Source organism: Penaeus chinensis, chromosome 33 (assembly GCF_019202785.1).
Source record: "Penaeus chinensis breed Huanghai No. 1 chromosome 33, ASM1920278v2, whole genome shotgun sequence".
Taxonomy (NCBI): domain Eukaryota; kingdom Metazoa; phylum Arthropoda; class Malacostraca; order Decapoda; family Penaeidae; genus Penaeus; species Penaeus chinensis.
This window is the reverse complement of record NC_061851.1, coordinates 17862315-17870514: the sequence shown is the minus strand read 5'-3', so window position 1 is coordinate 17870514 and position 8200 is coordinate 17862315.

The following is an 8200-nucleotide window of genomic DNA, read 5'->3' as shown; positions in this document are numbered from 1 at the left end:
AAATCCAAAGCCGTGGCTTTGAGACAGAGAGTTCGAGGCACAAGAATGAAAATCCAGGGAGTGGAATTAGAATGGGTCAAGGACTACCTATACCTTGGGGTAAGGATAGACCGGACCCTCTCCTTCCATAAGGAGGTCCAGTACCTGGTTGACCGAACCAAAGCAAGACTGTCTGTCATGAGAGCAATGACTGGGAGACGCATAGGGGCCAGACACAAAGTACTAAGATCATTCTATGTACATGCTGTCCGGCCCATTGTGGACTATGCCTCAGTCGCTCTAATTGCTGCAAAGAAAAAGCACACAGACAAATTAGAAACAGTCCAAAATGAAGCTGCCAGGATCATTCTGGGTGCCCCGAGGTGGACGAAGGTTCTCAACCTCCTGATGGAGGCAAACCTTCTCCCCCTGGACTCACGAATCGATCTAACGGCAACACAATTTCTGTCAAAGGTCATCCAGGCTCCCAGGAACACAAGCCTAAGACAAAAATTAGTCAGATGCCTCGAACAAGACAACGAGCTCGTTGCAAACAACTCCTGGCTGTCTCATACAGCCAGAGTGTTGATACGCCATCAGCTCAAAGAACAGCTTCTTGCTAAGGGCATGGACTCCCCCCACCCCGACTTTGCCGAAGCCCCGCCGTGGGCACTGAGCCTGATAGAGTTCAACATAATGAACCTGTCAATGAAAAAGAGCCTATACCCCATGCCTAGCCTAAAGGCAGAAGCCCACAGGGTCATTGCAGCGGGTAGTAGAACATACTACACGGATGGATCGGTCGATCCCTTGAGCCACACTGCAGGCGCCGGCTTTGCAGCTAGGGATGCCACGCGATCCATGAGGGTAACAGACAACGCCTCCTCGCTACAGGCAGAGGCAGTTGCAATCATGGGAGCCCTAGGCCACGCGTCCCTAAGGGAAGGACACGTGGTCATACACACAGACTCCAGGGCAGCCATTGACTGTCTTCAGCACAGCTCACCCACAGACAACATCTACCTACTGACCACGATTCTCACAATGGCACAGAGAATTCTTGCTCAGGGTAGAAGAATTATCATCAATTGGGTCCCAAGCCACATCGGCATCAGAGGGAACGAGCTTGCTGACAGACTAGCCGCCGCTGGCAGGGGTATGCCCCCAAATCCCATGACGATAAAACCGAGCCGAAAATTACTTATGGAGAAGTGTGCCTTGGTCGGTCGTACCTTCCTACGGCAGCTCCACAGAGAGGAAACGAGAACCTCCCCCTCGGCCAGCTGGTACTCAGACGCCACAGGCTCTGAACCACTGGCACTCTCTGAAGTAAGCAACAGAGGTACCGAAGTCATTCTTCACAGAATGCGCCTAGGTTACCACTGTGCATGGCAGATTATCCCAACAATCGAACGCGATGAATGGTGCTGCAAGCACTGCGGCGAGCCGAACGCCAAACTAGTCCACTACCTAGAAAATTGTAACCATACACAATTCATGAGACATGGACCGCCCACAACAGCCGCCGTGCTGGTAAAGAGGCTATGCGAAATGCTTACACCATGGCGGCAGGAGCGCTTGCTGGCAATCCCGCCGCCACGGTAAGCACCGAGTGTCAGACAACTCAATGAGACAGCCGTAAAAAAGCTGACACAGGCCGGGCCATATCTAGAAGGCCCGGGCGAAGCTAGAACTTCGCAAACCAAACCCCCCCCCCCATTGGGGGCCCCTTGGGCACGGTGACTTGTGGAGGCGAACTGATGGGTCAGACGAGGTCAGCTATATAAACCATTGCCTCGCTGAGGCAATGGTTCTTAATATAGCCACACGGTCTAATGGCTTACAAAAATCATACTTATGTGCATGCTACATACACACACACATACACCTACACACACACACACACACACAGACAGAGACAAATCTTAATGTATATGAATATTAACTAATACAATAACATGTACAAAAATATGAAAGAAAAAGAACACACACACACACATAAGCACGCATGAACGCACGCACGCACGCACACACACACACACACACACACACACACACACACACACACACACACACACACACACACACACACACACACACACACACACACACATACACACATATATACATATATTGTCACAACTGAGAGATTGCTTAGGACCTTCGTCGATGTTTAGCTGAGCCCGTGCAGCGGTGTTAAGTCATCTGTAGATAAGGATATTTTTGAAAGACTCAACCAAGTGTTGCAAAATAAATTAACTAGGATGAATTTCAAAGAATAACCATTCATAGTACAAGTTCTATTCACGCAGCAATCGTCTTCAGGTAAAAAAAAAAAAAAAAAAAAAAAAAAAAAAATATATATATATATATATATATATATATATATTATTATTTCTTAAATATTTTTAACAAAGTGTTTACGAGGTCTCACATATGACATTTTACATACATTTTTTTCGGAAGTATACGACAAACAATTATAATTTCATGCGAAAGTAAATTGATGTAAACATACATACACTGATTATCGGAATAATAATTCTTGAAAGGATTGTCTAGTTGGATATTTAGCATCAGAGAAGGTTATAGTAAAACAAATCTAAGAAATCTGTGATATCGCAATAAATGTTTTTCCTTTTCATAGAGTGAAACTAATGATTCCCTATAATAATATCTTTCACGCTGCAATGCTCGGTCATGAAGATGAGCAGCCACCAAAACATTGTCGATTGTCGTCTGTCAACTCAATTTACAGTCAATTTATATTTGATTCAAGGTAACAGCAATGCATAGAAAATAAAGAATATGCTAAACAATTGAAATTCCCCGGTATTTAATATGAAAAAGGCATGTTACAGTCAATTAAAGATTTCTGTCGACTAAGTAATCGGAAAATAAACCGTACTATATCCGGTTTCAAACCCTTACGAGAGCCCCGGAGCAGTTGTAACTTGCAAGGTACTTTACAATGTGTGACGTCATAACATGGCGGCTAATTTTGTTTCGAGTATGTCCTTCGGAGACCTTACGACATTGTAACGGCTCCGTGGTGAGATACAACATTGTAAACTGTTTTGAGTTTCCGGCCCCCGCGGCCCCTGGCCTGTGCCTAATAATGCCGAATAACGTGTCAGCTGGTGCAGACTTGACTGAGCTTAGTCCGTACCCACTGTGGTACCAACCACAGCGGAAACCTCCATACGTCAGTTGAAATTTCACGCACTTGAACGGGACATAAACTGCCGAACCCTCGGATGAAAGGCCAAGCTGAAGGAAACCTGAGTGTGTCAGCTAGTGCTGACTCGACTTAGCTTAATCCATGGTGCAGAAACCTCCAGGCGACAATTGCAACTTCTCACACCTGAGCGGGACGTGAACCGTCGGATGAGAGGCCGACACGTTACTATTGTACTAGCCGGAGGCTATGTCACCTTCAGTTTGGTTCAGTGACATTTACGAAGGCTAGCTTCGTCCGGGCCTATCATATATGTGACTCATCTTGTGTTAGCTATATATAGCTGTCTCAATTGATTTATTTACACGAAATGTTTACCACGGTGGTTGGATTGCCAACACTTGTCAACATGGTCAATTGTCTCTATAAATTGCCATGTGCAATGGTAGCCTAGTCTGATATTATGAAGAATGACTTCTGCACATCTATCAATTGTTTCAGAGAGTGCCTGTGGCATTGAACCTGTGCCTCAAAATTTTTCAGCTTGGGTGAATGATCATGGGATTTGGGGGCATACCCTTTCCAGGGTTATAAGTTTGTCAGCAAGCTTATTCCTTCTGATGCAAATGTGGCTGAGCAAGAATCCTCTGCACCATGGTAAGCACAGTGATCAGGAGGGAGATGGCTGCAATGACTCTCTCGGCTTCTGCTTTCAGACTAGACATGGAGTATTAGTTCTTTCTGTGATTGGAAACTCGAACAAGGTCTGTGTCCACGGCGGGGGTTCAAGATAATCAGGGTGTGGGGAGTCCATGCCCTTAACAAGCAGTTGCTCTTCGAGCTGATGGGGCATCAACACTCTGGCTGTATAAGTATTTTTTGACTTGTGTTTGTGTACCAGGGTGCCTGGATGACCTTTGAAAGGAATTGTGCTCCCATTAGATCAATTCAGGAATCCAGGGGGAGAAGGTCTGCCTCCATGAAGAGGTTGAGGACCTTCGTCCACCTTGGGGCACCCAGAATGATCCTGGCAGCTTCATTATGAACTGTCTCCAATTTTCTATTAGTCTTGGCTTAGTGACAATCAGGGCCACAGAAACATAGTCCACAACGAAACAGACGGCAGGTACATAGAATGATCCTAGTACTTTATCTCTTGCTCCTATATGTCTCCCAGTTATTACTCTCATGACAGACAGTCTTGATTTGGTTTGGGGAACTGAGGACTGTACCTCCTTTTGGTCATGCAGACATGTACCTTGAAGTTGTGTGTAAGAACCATGGCTTTTGATTTGGCTGCAAAGATCTTTAGTCCTTTTCTGCAACACTCTTCCGATACAAGGTCCAAATATCGCTGGGCTCTTCTTTGGCAGTGTGGTTCAGTGGAGATGACTGTAAGATCATCTGCTTAGGAGATGATCTTGCACCCCACTGGGAGGTGTATGTTGAGAATACAAAACAATAGGGTGTTGAAAAGGGCTGGACTGAGGACCCCACTCTGAGGCATTCCATTTTCTAGTGGCAAGTGCTGTGATAGGTGACTTTGGAATCTGATTTTGACTGTTCTGTTCCTGTGAAATAGTCACTTATTCAGGCCAAGAACTTTCCTTTGAATCCCTTCTAGATCAGGGTCTCCTGATTAACAAGAGGACTTGCTAGTTCAAAAGCTCCAGATCTAGGAACAATACCATAGATGTGACAGTGCTGGTTGTGCTGTCATGGTAACTGTGATGCCTTCTCTGCCTCATTCGACCTCCCCAAAGTTGTTGCTACTGCAGTGGCTACACCAGTCAAAAGGAGTCATATCTTCCTCATCAAAGAGGAGTTGGTTGGCTCTTGGGGAGGATCTTGCAATGTTCTTTGAACCTTTGTTCCTTTTGATCTTTTTCTGCACACTTACAAGGGTCCGGTATCGGCTAGGGAGGTGCTTTCTTCCTCTTAGGAGGTCGGGAGCCCTTTCCCTTTTGTTCTGTTCCCAGACGAGGGTGCCTGTTGGGGCAGGACAAAATCTGGTTGTCTTTTAACGATCCCCTGTCGCCTGAGGGCTGCCTCCCTCCTGACAAAGCAAGCCAGGATCCAGGCATGATGCCTCTTGGGACAGTTGAACATTTGGTTGTGTCCCTTTGGCCTTCTTTGTGTGCCTTAAAGCACACCTCAGTGTTGTGTGCCTTGCTCAAGTCACTGCATTTGGGCTTGGCCTTGCAGCTAGCCTGGTGGTGAGTGTATTTTTGACACATGAAGCAACGAAGTCTGTAGGAGCCCCAATTACCTAAATCAAGGGTGGTGATTGGGGCTCCTTTCAGGGTCACCAGGACCTGCCTGGTTGGGGTCTTCTCTTTCGACATTTGGGAAACCGCCATGATCTGGGGGTGTGGTGTGATCACCTCCACGTTATATGAAACTGACAAGCCAAGTAGCAACATCTTCAGGATTCATTGGTGAGATACTCACTTTTCTCCCTCCGTTGCCTGCAGGAAATTCAGAGTGGCTTGATCTTTATGGACAATGATCATACCCTGGCAACCGGGACTGACAACCAGATTTGCATCTCCAATGCTCTCACTGATTAGTAGGCATTGTTGAAGCCTTCAGGTTTGTAGGGACCTTAAGCTGTGGGAAAGGCCTAGGGGGTCCAGCTCCGGGCCCGAGACATCTGAGAGGAAGTCAGAGGTCTCCCTGTTTTGAGAGCAGGCCTGAAGGTGCCAGCACGAGAATCTGTCTGTTGGTCAAATTTCATGGACAGACATTTTGCTGATGGTTTCGTTGTCAAGTTCATCATAGTTGCAGCAGTTCTGGTAGGTTTTCTCAGTGCACAAGGGTGTTAGGTCACCCGCGATAAGCTCCTACACCCGCGGGATGTGGGAGAAACATCTGCCATACTAAGAGGACACTTAAAAGGGGCATCAGCAAAAAAAAAAAAAAAAAAAAAAAAAAAAAAAAATCATCAGTACTGCATGTCAGTTCTGTGGAATAAAATATGTCACAAATGTGAAACTTTACACTTTAACAGTAGGAAAGGAATCTTAGGCTCAGTAAGAGGAACGTTAAAGAATTAAGAGCAAGCAATCAAATAAAGCAAGACTAGCTGGTGCAGATGGAACTGTACTGAAAATAACAATAACCTTGAAATGGAACTAGAAAAAATATACAAAACAGTGATAAAAAAGAACTAAAACAATAAATTTATGAGATGAAACAGGACATCATAAGAAAAGAAAAGAAAAATGCAAAAATACCGCAGGAAAATACCGAAAGGTAAGAATGGAAGGATGAAAATAAGCACAGCGAGAAGCAAGCAATGTGAAAGAGAAAATAAAGAAAAGCATGAGAGTTTGGCAGCTTTCTTTTTTTCAAAAATGAAGGAAAATGAAAACTTTCTCTGAAATATAAAAGCAAAATAAAGAAAAACAAATAGCTCATACGCAGGGCTAATAACAAGAGACGGTGAGACTGAAGGGCAAGTGAAGGGAAAAGGCATTTACAGCAAACAGCACATATACACAGCATCGGAAAAAGAAGGTGACGCTGAAAGATATTATTACTAATTAACAACTGCAAGAAACGATTGCAGTAGAAAGTGTTTTTAGAGAAGTCAATTATCTAAAGGAGGTTTTAGGAATAAGACCGTTTAGGATTTAACAAAATGAAAAACAAAAATGGCAATTATTAGAGAAAAACAGGAAACTCAAGGAAATAGAGTAATTGAGGGGTATATGGATAGTCTCCAACTTTTCGAAAAAAAAAAAAAAAACAGAAAAAACAGGATAAAAAATTGGGCTGGAATGCACTGGTACATTTCCGATATATCAGTCCTGCGTGGAATGCTTGTTCGCACAAGAGGAAGCGAGGAAACTCCCGCCGCGGTGGCGGGGGAAGGCTCGACTCCCCCAGAAATGGAGAAAGCTACAGTGTGCTAAGCAGAGATACGACTTTGACATCAAGCAATAATGTAGACACTCAAGGAAATGAAACATTAGAATATTTCATACTACATAACATAATTTTTACACTCAAAAGCAACTTACCTAGAGGATTACAGCAAATGTCACCAATTATTCAGTTGTGGCCCTCACGGAAATACACTTAAAAGAAAAATAAGAGGTGAGGAAGTTAAAATTAAAGATTTTGAGAAAATGCGCAAACACAGAAACACTATATTTAGCGGTGAACTAACTTTTACATTCTGAAAATATCTTTTCAGCAATAACCGACTTTGTAAAAGTATATTAAAATATCGCTGTTGAAGTGCTAGAAGTATTATTGTCCAAAGACGCACACGAATTGTGTTGTTATATACAGACCACTTGATTCAAATGAATAATTCGTTAGTGAAGCATTAAAGTGCGTTATTCATTATATGGAAACTGCAAAGGTCCTAGACATTACAATTAAGAGTAACTGGGAAATCAAATGCAAATTCTACTATAGATGAAAAAGAACAAGCATAGATGATTCTAGATTTTGAGTTCTACCAAATAATCAAAACTAAAGAAGTCATGGAAAAAGAACTGACATATATGGAAACGGTACTAATACCTAATGAACTGCTGAAGGCCACACACACACAAACACTCACACACACACACACACACTGTATATATATATATATATATATATATATATATATATATATATATATATATATATATATATATGTTTAATTATATATTTTTAAATATATGTATATATATTCATATACATATATACACATTAGATATATATATATATATATAGACATATGTATGTATATGTGTATATATATGTATATATATATATATATATATATATATATATATATATATATATATATATTTCTTTTTCTTTCTTTTTTAACAGCCATTCATTCTACTGGAGGACACAGGCCTCTCTCAATTCACTACTGAGAGGTTATATATGGCAGTGCGACCCTTGCCTGATTGGATGCCCTTTCTAATCAACCGCGGATCGGCGCGCTAACACTTGTGCCACGGCGGTAACTTCGCCTACGACACGTACGTTTGACTTATCAATGCGATGTTTCCTTTTTATCGGACTTGAGCAAGC